Source organism: Rhipicephalus sanguineus, chromosome 2, assembly GCF_013339695.2.
Source record: "Rhipicephalus sanguineus isolate Rsan-2018 chromosome 2, BIME_Rsan_1.4, whole genome shotgun sequence".
Taxonomy (NCBI): domain Eukaryota; kingdom Metazoa; phylum Arthropoda; class Arachnida; order Ixodida; family Ixodidae; genus Rhipicephalus; species Rhipicephalus sanguineus.
In genome coordinates, this window is record NC_051177.1 from 152,040,912 (window position 1) to 152,062,558 (window position 21,647).

At 44.9% G+C, this 21,647-nt stretch overlaps 1 long non-coding RNA gene and 1 pseudogene across 1 annotated transcript; one reads left to right on the plus strand and one right to left on the minus strand.

Moving 5' to 3' along the window:
* Positions 1–8,205: 8,205 nt before the first annotated feature.
* On the minus strand, positions 8,206–15,137 carry LOC125757512 (uncharacterized). The gene is made up of 4 exons (XR_007415283.1): positions 15,058–15,137; positions 14,467–14,563; positions 11,154–11,312; positions 8,206–8,337 (listed from the first exon to the last, which is right to left on the minus strand). It is a non-coding gene; the product is annotated as an uncharacterized LOC125757512 (long non-coding RNA).
* Positions 10,195–10,786, plus strand: LOC119383802 (uncharacterized; annotated as a pseudogene).
* Positions 15,138–21,647: the final 6,510 nt, after the last annotated feature.

A 21,647-nucleotide genomic window follows, 5' to 3' on the forward strand; every position in this document is an offset into this window, starting at 1 on the left:
CAACATGGAAGCGTGCCCCATTCAATAGCCTCACCAGTTTTATATACAGTATTTAGTGGAGTTATTGGAGGTCACAGTGCATATATATATATATATATATATATATATATATATATATATATATATATATATATATATATATATATATATATATGTGTGTGTGTGTGTGTGTATATATATGAATGAGAACTAACAGACAATAACGCCAAGGAAAGTATAGGGGGTGTTATCTGTAGTATTTAGAATATAAATGTGAAGAAAGTAAAGTGGACGAAAAGATGACTTGCCGCCGGCAGGGACCGAACCAGCGACCTTCGAATAACGCGTCCGATGCTCTACCACTGAGCTACGGCGGCGGTCATCCTCCCGTCCACTTTCTGGGGTATATATGTTGAATTAAACCAAGGAATGTTAGTCAGCGCCAATCGCAGCCATGGCGGCGAGTGTGGAACACTCTTTTTTTTTTTGCCTGTTGGCGTCACGTAGCACGTGATCTTTTTACGAGCAGGTCAGCTGCCCGCATGATTTGTGCCTTGATTCAAAATTTAGAAGCAAAATGAAGACTACTTCTCTTTAATTTTAATAGATCTTTCAACAATGGAAACGTTACCCTAATTTGCTGCGTTCTGGTTAACTACATTACTGAATCATTCACTTTTGTGCCGTAGTCGACAAGTAGGCACCTTTGTTCTAGATTACTCCTCTGTCATTCACCTATACTTCGGTGGCTCCACGTAAAAAAGCACTTGCCCGATACTCTTTTGATGCATGATATTAGCTAGCCTAGCAATGATATGTGCTGCCCAAAAATAAGGCGGGTTTGATTCAGCTACAACGCCCTCCATTTCGCTCCTTTTCAGTTCCAGTTAAGCATAATAAGAGTCTACAACAGTTCGCCAACTTCTTTCAGTAAGGTAGAAAGGTGGGCTAGCTAGAATTTATGCATATTGTAAAAAAGTCAGCGCAAACAAGACGTAGCACAAGAAAGGAAGGACAGCTGTACGAGCGCTGTCAAACAACTGAAGTTTTAATGAGACAAAAAGAGAACACGACGAAAACCAACCCAAACCTGTGCAGAAAATTTAGGTGACGTCAAAGAAATCGATGAGCTTGCGTACCTCGCAACCTAGTTGACAGACGGTTCATATATACAATCATTACCCTCGTTTCTGATAAAGAACGCTTCAGCGAGCTCACATGTCTTGTTCGCGCTCACTTTTTTACAATAGCCAACTTCTTCGCAACAATACACTGTTTCACAAAGCACTTTGCGTATCGTAAGCGTGATCTCCGACACATTACGCACTGTTATTGACGCAAATGTGCTAATGTGAAAGGCTCGATAGGCAGCACTTCTCAAGCAACGGCGCTCGGCAGTTCATCAACACTTGTACGTCACAATTTTCTATTCGTTTTTAGTTTGCAATCATGCATTGTAGCGAGCGCATGGCACATCCGCATACTATTTCTAAGATGTTGGCACATTGGAAATGGCGATACTTGTTACAACATAAATATTAGTGAAACTTATTAAGAACACTCATAGCAATCATACTCATAAGCACGGCCATCTTATGAGTACTACATTGCACAACAAGCAAGTGCCGCCTTTGAAATACTTTATTCCGAAACAACCACCAATGCAGTGTTTTTTTTTTACTTTCTTTCTTCTTTTTTTAGGGCTGGTTAGGATTCACGCAGGTCCCAAGTACGTTGGGTTCTGGCTTGAGTTCTCTTCCCGACAGTGTTCTGGTTCTGACTCGGGTTTGTTTCAACAGGATGCAACATCTTTCCCAATATGTATGTATATATGCTCGGGTTTGTACAGATTTCCGGACGCTTGTTTTACGTAAGGGCCCTCTATGGGAACAAAGCGGCTCACCAGCAGGTAAAGCTTCGGCTCCTTTCGGAAGTGGGTCACAGTGGTCCGTTTCAATGATGGAGATGTCATCGAGCGCAATATATGCTGGTGTAGATGCTGGTCCTACAGTTCCTAAATATATTATCTGGAAAAAAACAGACGAAGAGCAGGCAAGGATCAGTTTTACTTTCGTTACATAAGCATAACGGCGACTCCTCAGCTTTTCTTCGGATGTTGCAAATACCATTTCATTTTTAACTCAAAAAGATAGCCCCGATAAACTAACGGCGGCAAACGGAAGAGACATGCGCGTGCACATGGACAAAATATTTTACAGCGAAAGCTGTTATGAGATCGCAACAAGGGCCCTTTTTGGCGCCGTAGTTCTCCGCCCCGCCGGTGTCCGTAACCACTATCACTCGTAGTAAGCAAAAAACACAAAATAAGAAAAAAATTCCAGGATGGAACGAAGTTCGAACCTGGGTCCTCTGCGTGGGAGCCCAGTGTTCTACCTCAGAGCCATGCCGGTGCTTGAAAGTGCTTTGCAAAAATACCCTATACAGGCTACATGTCGGGAAGGAAACACATTAACATATGTAATGTAGCGCGGTAGAAGAGTAACATAACAACCAAGTGTCACACAATGCGAATTCTGTAACCAGGCGTCACACAATGCTAATTGCGCAGCGAGCGAGATGTTCAATGCTTCCAACCCATTACAAAGGGCTCTGCCATAATTCTTCATCTTTATTAGCCACAGCATCAACAAAGTGCACATAATACCTTACAGTTGTTTAGCAGGTACCACGGTTCTGCGCAGAATGACGAAAAATTGCGCAGTGGCTGCCTCTTTACTTCACAAAAATTTTGATTTATAGCGTAGTGAGTTCCTCGCAAGTGCACTTCTATTGGTTGCCAAGGAAGCCCATAAGGCTCGCACGATCCATTTTATCAGGGTCTCAATACAGTTAATTCCCTCTCCCTATCTCCTTCTCTCGTTAGCGTATGGTGTAAAGCGTGCTGGGAGAGTGAAATAACGACCGGGCGTCACACAATGTGAATTACGTAACTAGTGGGTCATTTAAAGCTTCCAACCCATTACAAAAGGCTCAGTCATAATTCTTCACCTTCATCAGTCGTCGCATCAAGAAACTGCACATAATGCCTTACAGATGGTACCTCGCTTCTCCGCAGAATGACGAGTAATGTCGTTGTGGGTGCTTCCCAACTTCACAAAAATTATGATTTGTGGCGTAGTAGGTACGTTGCTAGTGTAGTTGTATTAGTAGCCACAAGAGAGTTTATAACGGGCTCTAGAAACGCCGCTCTTCGAGCTTTCGCTGTGACTGTGCAGCGCTTTCCGCGCAGGCCTGGCGATTTTTTCTTCTTAAACGTTTTTGCCCATGGCGTAATTCAGTGACAGTATCCATCGGTTCTTGGTTCTCGTTTACAGCGAAAGCCATACTGCTCCGTGTCTCGCAAAGTCATTCATCGTGTCGCAATGATTTTGAGCCTCTGGAGCGCAGTGCAAGGCACGTCTGGCAGTCTTTGGCTAAAAAATTGGCCGCGTATCTGCATGCTTCGCTGCAAATGCCGTCGAAAGACGATAGAAGAGGCGCTGCGTGAGATATGGATGCCATCTGGCAATACGTTGGGAAACATGAGTGCTGTGTTGCGGGCTGGTAGTCCCGGCGCAGCAGCAGGCGAAGACCCGCGGTGACCAACACGACCGGCGGGGACGCCAGCCAGCCCGAACACGCGGTTTGGCGCTAACGCTGAAGCAGAAGAAACGTCCGCACTGAACGAGTACTCTCCACACACTCTTTTATTTACACGTCGCCTGGGTAAAACAGGAATGCCAGAGCGGCGCCCCATGGCATTCGTACAGTGCAATACAGAACCGAAACCGAAACACAACAATGAGCTCGTGCAGAGGGCACGGAGGAGGTCGACTTTAACGCGCAGTCGCAATTTCAGCGCGGCTTGAGAAACTAGGGTCTTTAGAATTACGTATGTATGCATTTTATATTAAAGGAACACACCACCTAATACTTACCTAGTGATGTTGCGCCTCAGATATGCGTAATGTTTGCTTTTTGATGGACAATGTACACAAGTACGAGCGTAGTCAGCCGTTCAAGATGGCTGGCCCTTGGGCAAATGGTTGAACTTTGGCCGAGTGGCTGAATCGAGTGACGTGCCGACAAACAGAAAGACAAACAGAAAGACAGATCATAATTTCTGCGTTTAAGTATCCCAAGAAAGACTATCGTCTTTAAAAGGAAGAGTCGCGTCGCTCGAGGGCTGAGCCCGAGGTATAGTAAGAAATAGGAAAATACTCTTGGCTCTCGGCCAGCTCGGACGCTACAGCCACAGCTGCTGCTTTTCCGCCCCTGCGTGTCTATCGCTCAAGTCGTCCCACGTGATTCGCTGCGAAGAGCCGTTGCAACTGCGCGTGCTTGGAGGTTCGCAGCTGCGATCACTAGCGTTCGACTAGGCGTGACTAGGTGAAGGTTTAATGGTTGCGTCTCCGGCGTTTCGTCGCTCAGTCTCGCCCGCCACAAATGGCGAACCCGCTGAGCTGTTTGTGCGTGCGCTTCAGCGCAAGTCACAGGCTGAATCCAATCCACTAAACATAGACAGCAAGCTGTGAAATCTCAACCAAAGGCAAAGTTGCCTGCCTGAACACCGGGAGACTAAAGTGAGGCCAGATCAGCACGTCATAGAGAAGCCTACCAAGCGCTGAAGGCTGCCAAGTTTGAAGCTATACTGCAGCCGCGGCCTGTGTACATAACCTTTGCGAAACCAAGCGAAACATACCTTTCGCTTGCAATAAATGGATTTATAAGAGTTAAACATCAGCCAACATCTTTTTTTCTTATTGTACAGCCGCTTTGATATTACTTTTCTTTTTTTCCCCGAAATGCAAGTGTGGTGTACTGTAAAAGGTATTTTATTATCTTAGATGTGCTTACGTATGGTGTATAGTATTTTAGTAGAACTGTGCACTACTGCCATGCATTATTGAAAATGTTGCAGTGTTGTATTTTAGCCTTTTCTGGTTCGCTTCTTTCATGAGGTGCTTTTGCATTCCCCATTGCTTTGTGTAGGGTTCCTAAGCTATGTAAAGGGATCCGTAGTGGCTATTCGCCGACGGACATCACCAGGAGCTGTTGTTCCGGGAATATATGAGTGATTCAATCGACTGAATATCCGTGTCTGTGGTTGCATAATTCTTTTTTTGCAGTTGATGTGTAAGACCAACAATACCAGCCATTAGCGCAACTCATGTCTTGTGAATGCTGCATTAATTGTTTAACGTGCTGTTACGGAAGAGGCGGGCTCCTTCACTTTCGTCCCTAACGGTCAAAAATAGCTGCAGTTCAACAGCAGAAACTTCTTACCAACATGATGTCTCCTAATTAGGGTAAACGAGTCATATGGTCGCCAAGTTTACGCGTAGTGTGATATTGAATATACGGCTGTTTTTCCTTAACGGCAATCAAATATTAGTATTTATCTTGTAGCACAGATTACTCATAGCGGAACTTCTGAAAGAGGTGAATGCTGTGGACATAGTGGCAATTAGGCTTATGAATTCACATTTATTCAAGAGCTAAAAAATTAAACCAGCTGCGCTTCGCGGACACCGATAAAACAGCGAATCTGATGGCGTCCCCTTCGTCAGGCTATTACATATTTATGTTTTGAATGTCTTTCAGATATGTTGTATCACTGCTCTTTATTAAACAATCTTTGTTACGCTTTGAGTTGGTAGTATAGGTTTATTGCATCTTGACCATCCCCTTCTTGTACACAGGTCTACAAAAAGCCTTCCATTAAGATGCTTCAATATGTTGTATCACTGCTCGTTCCTAAACACTATTTGTTAAGCTTTAAGCAGGTAGCATTGCCACCACCTTTTATAACCACACAGTATCACGTGACAGTGGTGTCCCTGTGGTAACGTGCACGCCATTTGTTGGGCTGTTTTCCGAGAGGCCGCACAGATTTCTGCGGCACATACCTGTTTGTTGGCGAACTGTTGCCTTTATTTTTAGTCGACCAGTGGTGAGTAGTGGGATTTACCCAATGTCTGCGGCGCATACCCGTTTATGATGCCCACAAGCGTTACCACGGGTCCCGGACATGAAAATTTCTACCAAGAACAACCTTGCTGTTAAAAAGTTCATCGCTACTTCAGTACTCCCGAGTTGAAATTACGAGTGGATAACGCTCCTGAGTGGTTTTTGCTCACACAAGTGAGGGTCACTTTCAGAGCCACCAGCCACAATACATAGCATAGAATATATGTAGGAAAGTAATGCGTTTTTATCGCATTTCGCTGATTAGTGGAACGTTCATTATCGTACCTAGTGCAAATAATACCCGCTTCTAAGAGTAGCCTAGCTTTAATACATTTGAAAGGTGCTAATGCTGGAGACTATTCCCAAGCATTATGATAGCAGTCAAAACAAACACTGTACCTTGCCTTACATAAATGGAGTCAATGCAGGAGCACACTACTTCCTTTGATGTGTTTGTTGGATATTGTATTTCAATGTTGCTTTTATACTTCGGTGGTGCAGGCTGAGGCATTTATTTTATGTTTTTCTTGAAGCCTCAATATAATTTCTTTATTTCAATGTTCAACAAGTTTTTAAAGCCACCAGCCACTATGATCATACTGTGCTGCTGTCCTACGTGTTTTTAATAAAACGCTTTTTGTCTATGGTATCTTAATTACCCTATGATGCGAGAAAGGATTCAACATCGGAAAACAAGTAAACCATCTCGTTCACTTTTATCTCTAGATACAAGGATAATATTTGTATACAATAAAAAATACGAATGAAACGTTCATTATGATTCTTCGAGCAAATAATTCCCGCTCCTCAGAGTAACCTAGCTTTAAAACGTTTTATCGGTGTTGTAAATCAATATGGTGTTGTAATTTCAATATTCCACTAGTTACTTCATTGGCAATTATTCTGCAGAATTATTTACAAGGAAAAACTCTCTCCATCTTATCAAAAGTGCTACTATACAGGCTGTGCTTACGTTATCCTTGTAAGAAATTATATATACAGGTATCCTCACAGCGCAGCATAAATTACACATTGAGCATTAGAACGTTTTCGAACAACCAGTGCATATAGTAAAAGTGGTACTAGCGCATGGGCTTAGACATTATTCAGAAGTTAATGTAAGTCCCGACTGATGTTTTATTGCGCGCTACGCAAATACCCAAAGTATTTGTTTCGCACCCTTATGTTGTGTGGCGCTGCAATGCGACCTTGTTGCCAGGTAACAGGACCGCCCCCTTGTTGATTCCACAGGGCCACATGAAGGCGCCGTTGTGGCACTTGCTTGTAGTAGGAAACCTGTAAGGAAGAGTTCCCTTAATATATTGACCAGGATAATTTTCCTTGCGAGGCGCGGTGTATCGCTACAATATTTCGGCGTGAAATACATTCACTGAACTATAGCTGTTCGTACCGTTATAGCACGGGAGATGATTTTATATTACAGCAAAATACTGGCTGCTCATTAATCACACTTTTAAGACTACTCTGTTAGTGCGCCTGCATCAGCATGGTCGTGCGAATGAAAATTTCCCTCTGTTGACAATTGACTGCAATCCACTGAGAACAAGGTAAGTTAACGAGTGTCTCGTGAGCGCACACAGTCTTGTTTGTGCTCTCCTTAGAATTAGCTAAAGGAACTATCCATTTTAGACAAGTAATGCAAGGCAATCCTGTGCCAGCGGAAGCGGCGCTTGATCAAAGCCTTCTGAGGCATTGCCTGTTGCTTGAGACCGGTTGACCTGCTTTCGCTCGTCGTTCAAGATAGAACTAAGCAGTAAAGATTGCCAAGGACGTTTTGGTGAGTACAGTTAGAACGAAGCATCGGCAAAGTGAATCGTAGTCTTAAGAGGGACAACATAATCTGACCGATAACACCAAAGCGAAGCGGCATCATCGGCAAGGGGAGCCTGCGTAGCGGCAAGCAAGCCGCGCTGTCTGACGCGTAAAACGGTAACGAGAAAAACAGGCTACATAAGATAATATGATAATGAATTATTCTTACATGAACCTTTTGATCGGCCTCTCTTTTGTTGGATATTGTTATTTAGGCTTTAGTGTAAACTTTTTTCCTAATCTGCAGACCTATAACAAAATATCATTGCTGCAGAGAAGATCTACTTCTTCAGCCTCCGAGCGCATCCGTCTGATCAACTCTTGTCATAGAAACAAAGCGTGTCTTCTGCAAATATCTGGCACAGCAGTGCGCCACAAAAGTAGCCCTATACCGAGGCGCATATCTTACCTTAAGGTTTGTTTCGTTGTGGCCTGAGATTATGTACCAAAACTCGATGCATTGCGATATCCCGTTGTTGTCAAGGAGGCTTTCACCGATAAGCCCTGCGCTGTCTCCGCTCTTTCTCTCGTAGTTACTCACGAATACGTATGAACCTGAAACAAAAACGAGTTACCAAAACCGGAAAGAAGTACCACGAGCCTCATGACGAAATTTTATATAAGCTTGGTGCTGTGATGGTCGCGACATCCAGACACAACTTGACACCACGCGAGGAATGTCAAGCTGGTGGCTCCATATACGAACATTGATGCGAAAGGAACTAAGATGAGATAGTGACGATCATGACGTGATATTGGCTGGGTTTATGATGGTATTTGAATGCGAATTGGCTTGAACAGACAAATCAATATAGACATAGTAATGACCTCTTAAATACAATCTAATCTAGACCACCGGTGCGTCGGAAGATTAACTGACGGCACTTCAACGACCACAAAATAGACGACTTTGGGCACACGTTACATTGGCTACAGTATTTCTTATTACACGTTCGCCCAATAAGACTATTGCTTGTATGCCTTTCGGGGCCAGATTATTTTGTATTCAATAATTTTCATACTCCCTTCGTGAAAGGGGATGGGCTTAGTGCTCAACGGTGGCCGGAAAACAAAAGCTTTGTTTATTTGGACACAAATGCAAAAGATGTGCCGATGCGTACAACGCAAAGGTTGACGACGTGCTTTAAAGTACAGCGAACACAGCGAAAAATATGGAGTCATCTTCACCTTTTCCGCTTTATTTATCTAGCCTAGCCATGCTTCGTTGTAATTACTGGATGTCAGCAATTTTGCTGACTTCGAAGCATTAGCCTGACAAACGAAGTCTCTCTCGCGATTTACGTTATGTAACTCTAGTTATGTAACCCCATCGCTCCGTCATTTCCGTTCACCGGAAAAAAAAAACGCCATGCCTGCGCTGAAACCGCAGCACAGTCACCGCGAATGCTGGAAGAGCGGCGTTTCTAGAGCCCGTTGTAAGCTCTCTTGGGGCTACTAATACGAGTACACTAGCAAGGTACCCACTACGCCATAAATCACAATTTTTGTGAAGTTGGGAAGCACCTACTAAGCCATTATTCATCATTCCGCGGAGAAGCGAGACAACAGCTACACGTCTGTAAGGTATTATGTGCACTTTGTTGAAGCGACGACTGGTGACGATGAAGACTTATGGCTGAGCCCTTTGGAATGGGCGGGAAGCTTTAAACGGCCCACCAGTTATGTAATTTGCATTGGGTGACGCCCGGTCGCTATTTCCCTCTCCCGCCATGCTGTATAACATAGGTTGACGTGGGAGAGAGGGGGGCGAAGAACTTTTCTGAGAGCCCGATGAAATGGATCATGCGCTTATGGGATTCCTTGGCAACCAATACATGTGCACTTGCGAGGAACCCACTGCGCTATAAATCGTAATTTTTGAGAAGTAGGGAAGCAGGCACTCAGCCATTTTTCGTCATTCTACGGAGAGCCGTGGTACCTACTAAACGTATGTAAGACATTATGCGCACTTTGTTCATGCTGGCCTAATGACGATGAAGATTTATGGCGGAGGCCTTTGTAATGGCCTGGAAGCATTCAACAACCTCTTCGTTGCGCAATTCGCATTGCGTGGCGCCTGGTTACATAATTCGCGTTGTGCGATGCTTCGTGCTTATTTTACTCTTCTACCACGCTATATTGCATATGTTAATGTGGTCCCTTCCCGACATGAAGCCTATATAGGGTCTTCTTGCAAAGAAGTTTCAAGCACCGGCACCATCTCCCTTTTCTTTTTGTCACAACAAGAGTGCCGGAAGAATCGCAATTATGGGGTTCCTTGAAAGAGATTATCGACACTGTGCCAGTTTTTGAAATCCAGATTCACGCTAGAGTACTTGTACAACGGGGACAGAAAGAAGCTAACCGCCGCACTTGTAAACACCCTTTTCCCCGAACCTGTGTACCGACAGCAATATTTATCTAAATCTGGTCATGATGTATTCTGCCGTGTACGTAAAATGTGTATATCGCCAGCTGTGAAAACGTTTTTCTTTAAGATGCACACATCCACTTTACCCGTAAAGACATGGCTTCATGAAAAAGGGATATACGTGCCCTGGTCTGTAAATTGCAGGCTATGCAACGAGCCTGAAACAATCGAGCATTGTTTTATTCATTGCCGTGATGCATATCATTTCTGGGACATTCTTAAGAGAACCCTCAGAAAAGAATTTCCAATTACATAGTATGGTGTTAGGTTCCTCCCGTTCGAAAAGAGCACCAACAATAGTGCACCATATGATTTAATCATGCTGTTCGGTCTATATTCGCTATGGAGAAGCCGCATGATTGACAGACACGCTGAGCCACCTCGCTCGACAAGGTCTGTCTTTCGAGAAGAAGCAGCTAAGGTGCGTAGTGTTGCTCAGACTTTTGATCCGGTTCCGGAGTGGCTTGGACTTCTGGACGCTTGTGTCTGTTTACCGGACTTTTGAAGATTCCTTGGACTATGTGAAATTGTGTGTTCTGTGCATATGTGCATGTGAGTGTAATTCTAAAGCGATGAATTATGTTGTAATAGATGGCGAGATTTGATGGCATTATTCCCATGCATTAAAGAGAAAAAAAACCGGCATGGCTCAGAGGTTGAATACTGGGCTCCCACGAAGAGGGCCCATGTTCGAACCTCGTTCCACCATAGAATTTTTTTCTTATTTCGTTTTTTTTTCTTACTACGAGCGATAGTGGTTACAGACACCGGCGGCGGCGGACAACTACGGCGCCAAAAACGGCCGCTGAAATGATCTCATCACAGCTTTCGCTGTAAAACAGTTCTTTGATAAAAAGAAGTGCTTTCGTGAACCGCTCATGGGAGTAATGCAACAAGCCCTCCGCTGTCACTCACAGTTTGTCGGTGGTATGCGAATCACCTGAACTGTTGCCGAGTGTATGGTCACGGCGCGGTCTCAGTAGCGTCGTCTTGACGTTTCCCCCGCCGAGAGCCCAGTATAATTTGCCACCGTCTGGACTGTTGATGTTCTTCCAACTGCACCAGCCATCCTCAAAGTCGCACCGACTGTTCTGCAAATCTGCAACAAACAGCGCAAGACGATACTTTTAGATCAAGGGTGTATAATAATAAAGGTTGTGCTTATACTTTAGCAACAAAAAGCAGATGATGAAGTTTAAGATGGAGATATGCGCTCAGAGGAGATAGTAAAGTTGCTTTGAAACCGTTTGGGGTTAGTTGATTTCAGCGATTGCAAGCAATAATTTCTAGGTCAAGAACTTCAGAAAAAAGACTAGGCTCCACTCAAGAGTCGACGCAAGCCTTGAGTAGTTCTAGCATATTATGGCATATACGATCAGCAAATGTCGTCATTCCAGTCTGTGTAAAAATGAATCAAAGTATACCTGTAATGTGTATTTTCACGAACTTGCAAGGTGCAGTTCTTCTGCCGAGTATATACGAAAGAATAACATTTCATAAAAAAGAAATCCTCTTTGTGCCTGCTCTATTCCCTCAAGTTGAAGTTTTTTTTTTTTCTATAGGGCTTTAAATTCCAATCATAGAATGCTGATAGTAAAATATTACTAAGTGTCTTGTTTGTTAACACTTTGCGATTTATCACTTCCCTAATTTGGCAGCAGTATCATTTCGCTTTAAGCAGCGTGACAATTTACGGATACGACAACCGTACAGAATTCTAGCATCATACAAAAAGTATTTGTCTCCTTGCCCACTAAACTGACTGCTTAGAGGGAAGGTTGTTTTTGACGGTGAAATTTGTGAAAGCCATAGCTTTCCCACAAATTGTTCTTGCTTCCAATTATCGATTACACAAAAATGTAGGAATTGTGTCTAGAAAACATAGAAACTGAGCTTGTTTTTTTTTTCTTTTTTGTTAATTTGCCACTGCAAATAGGAGGAGGGCGTAGGTTAATTCATGGTGCTCCGAGTGGTATCTGCTGCGACTTCAGTGCACTCATCTCAATGCACAATCAACGAAATGTTCACTCTATTGATAGGCATACAAACCAGTCGTATTATTAAGAGGAGTCACCAGACATCCGGCCAACATGGCCACCTGACCACATTTTGAAAGGCATGGATGGCAGAAGAATAGTTTTTTGAACGTCCCCAAACAAAAGCCAGGTGAAGGAATTTGATAGGATTTCGTTATGAATAACGTAGACTACGGAGCATGGGTCACTAATTATGTGCTGTGCTGTAAAGAAATCTAAAATAATACAATAAATTAATAAAATATGAAGTAATTTGATATTCATTTGAGGCATGCGGGGATTTTCTACACCATGAGATAGGATTGCTGACTGACAGTCCTGTTAGTATTCTAAACATAACAAATTATTTATTGCTTCTGCACGTTTCAGTACGTCTGCATGTAGCTGTGTTGAAAAATTCGAGGAATTTATTAGCCAGAATGACGATGTGATTATGGGGAATGCCGTAGTACGAGATTCTAGGATAATTTGGACAAGGACGTGTTTCCTTAATGTGCATTTTAATTTTAGTAAACTGATTCATTTGTATTCCGCCCCCATGGAAATGTAGGAATTGAAGCAACGCCATCGAGCCTAGCAGTGCCGCACCGCAGTCGCTAGGCTACTGTGGTGGTCATCAGGGCGTAGCCAGAAATTTTTTTCAGGGGGGGGGGGGGGGAGGTTCAACGGCGCTTTATGTATGTTCGTGCGTGTGTTTGAACATGCACCTTTACATATACACATGCGCAACTGAAAAACTTCACCACTGGGCAGGGGGGGGGGGTGGACGAGGTGTTAACCCACCCCCCCTCCTCCCCAGTGGCAGACATCTGTATTGATGTCTTGTTATGTTTAACCTATTTTTCGAAGCGGGCAAGACGACCTGGCAGGAGGGCAAAGAAGAATACGAGGCAGTTTCACGCCTTTGAAATCTCAGTAAACGACAGAGCTGGAAACCAAGCGCCTCCACCTGGCAAATGCAGATTGAGTTGTTCCCTCATTTTCCTTCTTCCGCTTTCCTCTTTCTTTCATGTCTCTTTCTTTCTTTATATCTTGCTACATCTTCTCCTTTCGTCTCATTTGAATATTTCCGTCTTCATTTATCAATTTATACTATGCCCTCTTTCCTCCTTTCCCTCCTCTTAACTGTCACATGACTCCTGCTCACCCCCACTTCGCTTTCCCGCCCCTTGCTCTGCTACTGTACATGGTTATGGTAGAGTTTACCTTCTCACATCATCATTTTCTTCCTTCTCACGAAATGTCAATTTTTGTCACTTAAACAGCAGGAAACCTGCGAACAAAATTGACCTTGAAATCCGGATGTTTCGAAGCCCTACGGCCTCATTCTTCAGGGGTGAGGGCGTCAGGCGTAGGAGTGCGAACAGGTTCGCATGCAGTTTTCGTAGACCTTGAGTGTAAACAGCGATAAGTGTCATTGCCAAACACGATTGACGTTATCTAGCGTGTGCTCGAAGTGCCAGTATTATTGAAGTTCCAAAAGGAGCCGTGGCCCGTGGCTGCTTCCTCACACCAAGGTAACAGCGCCGCTGGGTTTTCACCTGTGTACTACGTGTAGCATTCGGTGCAGGTAATCATGTGCACAATGTCCCGTGCTTCTTTCGCAGGATCGCGGTGTTTTGGATGATGGAGATGGCTACAGACCGTGCAGAGCCATAAGATCTGCACTTTCTGTAGCCTTATGGTGCAACCACCATAAGCTCCATGGTGGTTGCACAGCAGCGACGACTGCTCGAGCCATGTCGTTCGGAAAGAGTACACCACAGTAACACCAATGTGTGACTGAGTGGCAAGTAAGCGAAAAGGTAGTCACTGTTTCTAAAGAGACTGTACGCAGGCAGAAGTAGCCAAACTTGTTGGTGAGGAATCGCGCGCAACTTCCTGGCAGTTGTTTCCTTCGGTTCCTTCTTTTAAACGGCTCGTAACAACTATTCTACAGGGCCGCGCTCACCAGTCGCTAATACTGGTATGTCATCGGCAGTGAAAAATGTACGAAAAGTGTATTCGCGCGCGATGTAAGCTTCACAGGAATCGTGCCCCTAGGTAACTGTAGGACTCACAAAAGGTGGCGTTGGCGAAGTAGATTCAGATTCCATCGCACGATTAAACGAAGTATGCGACACCATTTACTGACTCCCTAAACAACAGAAGGCCCTAATGTTGCAAACAAGCACCATTATGTTTCGTAAGTGCATAAATTGTGAAATTCCAAGTTACCTTTCCTGGCACTGCAGTCTTGTAGAGAAATGGCGTCGATCACGCAGTAGGGTGTTCCAATAAACTGCTCCCACCTTAGAATACACCTCAATTCGACCTGTGAAGAATCGATCACGGAGTGCCTTATTGAGATTATCCCGTGACAATATTTCCGCGTTTTTTTATACAATTTGCCTTGAGATGACATGCCTTTGTGTCAGCTCAACTACATTTCATTTCCCTCTAATTATAGGTGCTATTTACTTTGTTTGGCTAAAGACGCTGTGGGGCTCTCACAGAGGGTATATGCTTGGTGCAAAAAAAATAATATTAATAAAGAGCTCACATGGCGTACGTGAGGGAATGTGATTTCTTATCGAGGCAATTAAAAAAAGACATAGCGAGAACTAGCAAGCCATATCACTTTATTACAAGCGTACATTAGATGTTTATGAAGAATTTGTTTAAAACAACGTTACTTTCGCTGTGGATCTTATTACGACAAATCCGTTTCTGTTACACTATCATCCTTCTGTGTGAAAGCAAAAAAAATCTAGGTGCGCAGTCACAGCATGCTTGCAGCATTGCATTAGGAATATTTGTCATACTGACCTTGAAATCTTTGTCGTCACTGAAGGCTACGTTCACCGCGGTCCACTTGCCTCTTACTAAGACCGGGGCAGGCTGGTACCAGACACGCCTCCGCCAAGCTGTGCCACCTGAAAAAGTTATTTCTGTACGTATGATTTCAAAAATGTATTGAAAAAATACGGCAAAACGACAATGTTATGTATACGACCTAATGACGTCAACAAACGAAGACGCCAAGGACGGCATAATGGATCTTAGAATAACAGAGAGCTGAGCTAGTTGGTAAGTTTTCATTATAAATAGACAGGGCGTGCAAACACGGATACAAGAAAGAAGTCAGGACACCACGAACGCCGACTAACAACTGAAGAGACGCACAACGGTTGAAAAGAAAGAAGGCACGAAAACTTATCCGCGCATGCCCATGCAAGTGGCGAACCTATCAATGGCGGTCTACGTGAAAGATAACTGTTAAGGCATTTGGTTTCATCTTTATGCAAGTTAATCGACAGTTGGCTCACGCATGCGCTACCACTATTCTCGATATGCCATGCTTCAATCATCAGGCGCGTTTATTCATTTCTATGCCGGTACAACACTGCGCATTCATGGAATTTTGGCGTGCACTTACAATCTTGACAATGTAAAGATAGATTAGAAGGTGAGCCTCCTGTTAGCGATCTCTTATGTTCCAACAATCTCTAATTAATGCATCGGTCCGTCTATCCTACGTAGAAGCGGCTGCAGCTGAAAGGGACCTTATACACCACACTCGTACGGCAATCAGTGAATTTGTTGGTGTGTTTTACGAAACAAATATCGGTCCGCTTCTTGTCTTTTACTCGCTCATTCTTCCTCTGCACAGCGGCACAAACCTTACCTAGCTTATTGGCAGCCATGAAAACAACACTAACGCCGTATATACTTGCTACTTTCTTTAGCCACTTTCTATACCACTGCCTATCATACCAGGCTCAACGACGTAGTATGGAAGTCAAGCTCCGTCACCTGGACTCAAGACCACTGACAGAAAAGAAGATCTTGGGACCTTGGCCTACGGTCTCGCATATGCGCAAGGCCACACGAAAGCCCTCTTGTGCTTCTTGAGGACCACCTGACTTCACGAGCGCCTGTGAACTAACAGCGCGAGTTCGTGTTGTGTAGTTTCAAACTGTTCATCCATCCCTTTATTACTATTCTTCTTTATTCTTTACCCTTTCTTTTCTATTATTTCCCCTTCCCCCACCCCAAGTGCAGGGTAGCCAACCGAGCCAAAGCTTGGTTAACCTCCCTGCCTTTCCTCTTCGTATCTCTCTCTCTCTCTCTTTAGCCTGTAAGATACGCAATGAATGTACGGTATACCTACGATACGTTTCTTCCTATCGCTTTCTGCAACCATGCTCGGACTTAACACAATAGACTTCTTTAAACGTTCAGCGACCGTGGCCACTGTATCACGAAGATACCCTACATCTAAAAGACGCGTAACCTGTGCGTTAAAGCTATCACTCATTTTGTGCTCACACGACTTGGTGAGGGCTGACTTAAAGCAAGACATGGCGATGCCGTTTTTTACAACCTCCGATTGCTTTATCGAAAAATTTAACACCGGTTTCAAAGATCTAGCAGAATACTGCCAGCACACGTGGTCATTCTGAAACGTTAAGGAAGTGTCTAGAAATTGTATTCCATTATTCTGAGACACCTCTTTAGTAAAGCTCAGCTTTCCTCCATTTAATTCAAATTTTTCGCTCATTGAGGTTACCACCTTTTCAAAGTCCTCACCACTACAAAAAATCAAGTAATCGTGCACATAACGAAAAATCTAAATAACCGAAGTACCTAAGGCGCCTTCCAAAAGATTGTCAGTCTTGCTAAGGTATAAATCACTAAGAACCGGAGCAACCTTAGACCCAATACATACCCCTAATTTCTGCACATAAACGCCTTCCTTCCGATCTACCAGCGTCGGCTTTAAATACATGTAAAGGATTTCTAGAACTTCCCCGGTAGAAACACCACATTTATCGGTGAAAACCGTCTGGCGCCCTTGTTCGTTAATGCATTCATTACCACATTTTCCCAAGTCCTTATGCGGCAAAGAATAATACAGGTCTTAAATATCCATACTAAAAGGTTTACAACAGCCGGGGTTCTCCTTAGAGAGGAACTGAACTAGCGCCTGAGAATTACGCACACGAAAAGGGTCTGGAAAACTCAAAGAGGTTAAGCGTTTGTGGTGTCCTGACTTCTTTCATGTGTCCCTGTTTGCACGACCTGTCTTTTTAAGAATGCATAATGGATATTATTTGTAGTTTTTAGTTGTAGTGCAGCTATGAACAAATTAAGGGACGCTTAAGCCTGTTTCACATGCAGCGATTTTGCTCCAAGAGTGGAGCGGCGGCCGTCGCGGAAGCCCAAAAACAGGTTTTTTAGAGCGACCAGTGGACGCGCGATCGAGATCGCCCGAGTTGGAAAAATTCGCTAGCGGCAGAGCGGCTGCCCAAGGTCACCCAATGGGAGAGCAGTGACGTGGGGAGCACGTGATTGCAGGGGCGGAGTCGAGGAGCGGGCGCGTGCGCCAGGAGGAACTCGGTTTCCTAGCAGACGACATTCGCTGTAACGAGCTGGCAGTGTAGAAACGCCAGGGGCGTAGCCAGAAATTTTTTTCGGGGGGGGGTTCAACCATATTTTATGTAGGTTTGTGCGTGCGTTTGTATGTGTGCGTGCCTATATACGCAAGCAAAATTGAAAAATTTCGGGGGGGGGTTTGAACCCCCCCAACCCCCCCCCCCTTGGCTACGCCCCTGAGAAACGCCTTTCTTTTCGTTTTGTTGTTCTCAACTGCGCTTCCATCAAAGCAGACAAATCGTTTGCACGTGTCATTTTGTTCTTTTGTATCTTTATAGAATCGTGGCACCAACACAGGTCCGTACAGGGGGACCCTACGGCACTGCGCACTTGTTGGTCGCATGTTTCAGTTTTTTTTTTTTTTGCTACTCTGACCCAGCACGTTCGAATAGTTTACTGTTTTCTTTTTCTTTTTTTCAATGGTCACGTACCCCGAAGACGACAAATGCGAGCCCCCCAGACGACGACATTGTGGGTTTGCAATGGTTGCCGGCCCAGACGGCGCACCAACGCCTTGCGGCATTCGAGAGCGAAAGCCACCGAAAGCACTCTGAAAGCTTAAAACCACAAAAACCAATTCTTTTTCTTGCTTTTCCATGGCCAAGTGTATGAGCGTGCAAGAAGACTTGCGTGGTAAAAAAAGAAAGCTGTAACAGAAATAAACGTGACTACTGAAGTTGTTTAATTGCACTCTGATACACTGCACATTTTCGTCATTCAAGGTTTAGGCGCGTGAAAATCGAGCACCGAAGTAGAAGGCTGGTAAAACTCGCAACCCAAGTGCACCAAAAGAAGCGAACTCGGAGAAAGGAAACCCGCGGGTAACGGGCGCTTTCCACAACCATCACTGCGCATCGCAGAGGCGCGCGCCGCGCAAAAGCGGTGCATGTGAAACGAAGCCGCGTGCGAGTGTCCTGTCGCCGCTCAATCGCCGCGGGCCCCGCCGCTCAGTCGCTCGCATGTGAAACAGGCTTTAGGCTTCGCCTTTAAGAGTTGAACACGATAGCGATATCCGGCCCCATCCTCATCGTGCTCTGTTTCGCTTCCGCGAATGGCGGTGTCAGCGGCGGCGGTTTCCTGAAAGCGCACTGGGCTCCATGGTGCTGCGGACAGCGATGAAACCAGTGTCTACTCGCTCAGCAGTGACAACTGGTCCGATGACGACTTTCGGCTCGTACGAAGCCGCAAGTCGAAGCGAAGAAACACCGGATCCCCCTTGTCCTCAGGCAAGTCAACTCTGAAATCTACTCGGAAGACCGCAGTCAGTACGATTATTTTCGTACCAGAACTCGCTGCAGACAACCTGAGACAACTCAACAGACAGTCGGTCTCAGTGATTCTCGAAGCGGCGGTGGCAAATGAAGTAACGGACGTGAGAGTCAACTCACGAAAAAATGTGCTGCCTGTCGACGTTACACATGAGACTGTACTGAGCATATTGAGTAAAATAACGGAACTTGATGGCATAAAAGTTCGCTCCTACATCCCACTGGGCAATGGTACCACTACTGGTGTCATCTACGATGTGGACGTATCTCTTTCCAGCACAGACTTGCCCAGTCTGGTGAAATCAGCAGTAGATGGCATCCCTATAATGCATATGTCGCGCATGGGCTCATCACGCTGTATAAAACTAACATTCAAGGGTGAATCTCTGCCCTCGCATGTCAAGGTGGGCCACTTTCGGCATCCTGTACGACCGTTCATTCCAAGGCCACTGCAATGCCACAAATGTATGAGGTTTGGACACGTGAGCGCCGTGTGTCAGAACACGATAATTTGCTCGAGCTGCGCCGAAGCACACGCTGCAGACTCCTGTGATGCCACGGTCCTCAAGTGCCGCAATTGCATCGGGTCCCATGACGCTTCGTCAAATGAGTGCCCCAAGCAAGAGAAGGAAAAGGAGATCCTAAAGCAGATGGTGCGAGACCGTTCGTCTCGTCGGGAAGCTGTTGCTGTCGTCAGAAAGCGACGCTCCCGACGCCGTAGAGGTTCAAGGAACTCTGTGAATCGCAGTTCACAGGTGACACCTCCTCCTCTGCTTCCTAGACCAGACACGCCCGAGTCGATTTCCGAGGACAAGACCGCATCAGAACACATAGACTCTGAATCATGGCCGGCATTACCAAAGCTGCAGCCAGAGCCACAGCCAGAACCACACCAACAGCCAAAGCCACAGCACAATCTACAGCGTCCCCAATGGTCGCAGCAGACATTGACAGAGTCAACGACAGCACTGGTTCCCCACGACTTGTGCGGGAAAGACCAGGACATTGCTGCGATGCTTCGCTCTCTTCTGGACACCATGCTTTTGAACATGTTAAACACTCAGACAGCCCGAACTGCCCTGCAACTGCTGGAGATTCTCGATCCAGTGTTTTCAGCGCTTCAGTAATCACCACAGCTCGTAATCACCACGGCCCTTTCAAATGCCGAGATTCCCCAATGGAATGTCAGAGCGCTGATGTCATGTAGGTCAGAGAAGCTCCAGCCTCAGTGACTGATTGTAATCCTTTGCACGTGCAGTGTTCTCCTTCTCTCTCTCTCTCTCTTCCTCTTTCTATTCCCCATTCCGTTATCCCCAGTGCAGGGTAGCAAACCGGACTTTCGTCTGGTTAACCTCCCTGCCTTTCCTCTTCTCGCTTTCTCTCTCTCTTGTCATTATGTTCAGTCGCCCGGTCTCACACACACTCGACATACCTATAGTAAAGTTTTCTGCCCTCTTCAACAGCACTTTTATGTCAACAGTATAGCAACTACGTGTGTCTAAGGTAATGCGCGCACTAACGTGTATGCCTTTTGCAATGGGTGATATGCTTTAAACCAGCAGCAATTGCTCGCGTGATACTTTACCGAAGTTGCGGTGCACCCACTACGTGTTCGTAAGGGAATACGCGCAGTAATATGTGTGCCTTTTGTAATGGGCGGCCGGCTTTAAACCACCAACTTGTTATGCAATTCGCATGGCGTGACACCCGATTGCAATGTAAGCGTATACCCCGTTTTACTGCGATATTACATCTCGTACTGAGACACCTGTACACACGACACGTATGTTTTTCAATCATCAAATTTAATTTCATTGCAGTTCCAAGCAATGGCGTGGCTCGGTGGTAAAACACCTACTTGACACGCAGACGACCTGAGTTCCATTCTAACTCGGACCGATGAATTTTTATTATTTGTTTTATTTGAATCTTTCTAGATTTTTCGTTCAAGGACAAGATGTTGATTTTTCGCTCACAACCAACGACACCGACGCCGACATCCACACCAGAATTCATGCGAAGCGAGCTCTTTAACGCTGTCGCCTTAAAACGCAGCGCTGACTCACAGGTGATATTTTTATTCAACAAGCAACATATTACAAGCCGAATAACAAAAAAAATTTACCAAAATGCGCAAACTAGAGGCAGTCTATCAACCACCACGTAACAAGCCAAGAACGCGTCCAGAATAACGTCACTTGTTTATATCGAAAGCTCGTCATCGTGCTACTGGGTTATTCGGCTTGTATTGTGTAGCCTCTCGAATGAAAAGAAAATCGCGTGGGAGTCAGCGCTGCGTTTTTGCGGTCCTCTCTTCTTTGTCTCTGCAGGGATGCGCGGCTGTCTAAATATGAAATACAGAGAACCGGACCAAGTTTCAGTCATGTTAACATGACTACTCACGCATTCTTACCAACCAACAAAGGTCTGATTATCTTTCTTCAGCACCCCGAATTAATACAGATTGTCTAACGAATTAGAAAACTTTAATTGGTCGTTTTAGAACGCTCTACTACATTCACCATAGATTCCATGCTTTGAATTGCAATGTTGCAAATTAAAAAAATCACAGCATATCCACGGAGTGAATGATGATGAGTGGGCGAAGCTGCGGAGGTTCATCGGTAAACCGTGAATCTTCCGTGAATTCTGCCCAGTACATCATCACCGACGTGAGATCGGGCGCGTTTATACTAAAGGTTCGATGAGTTA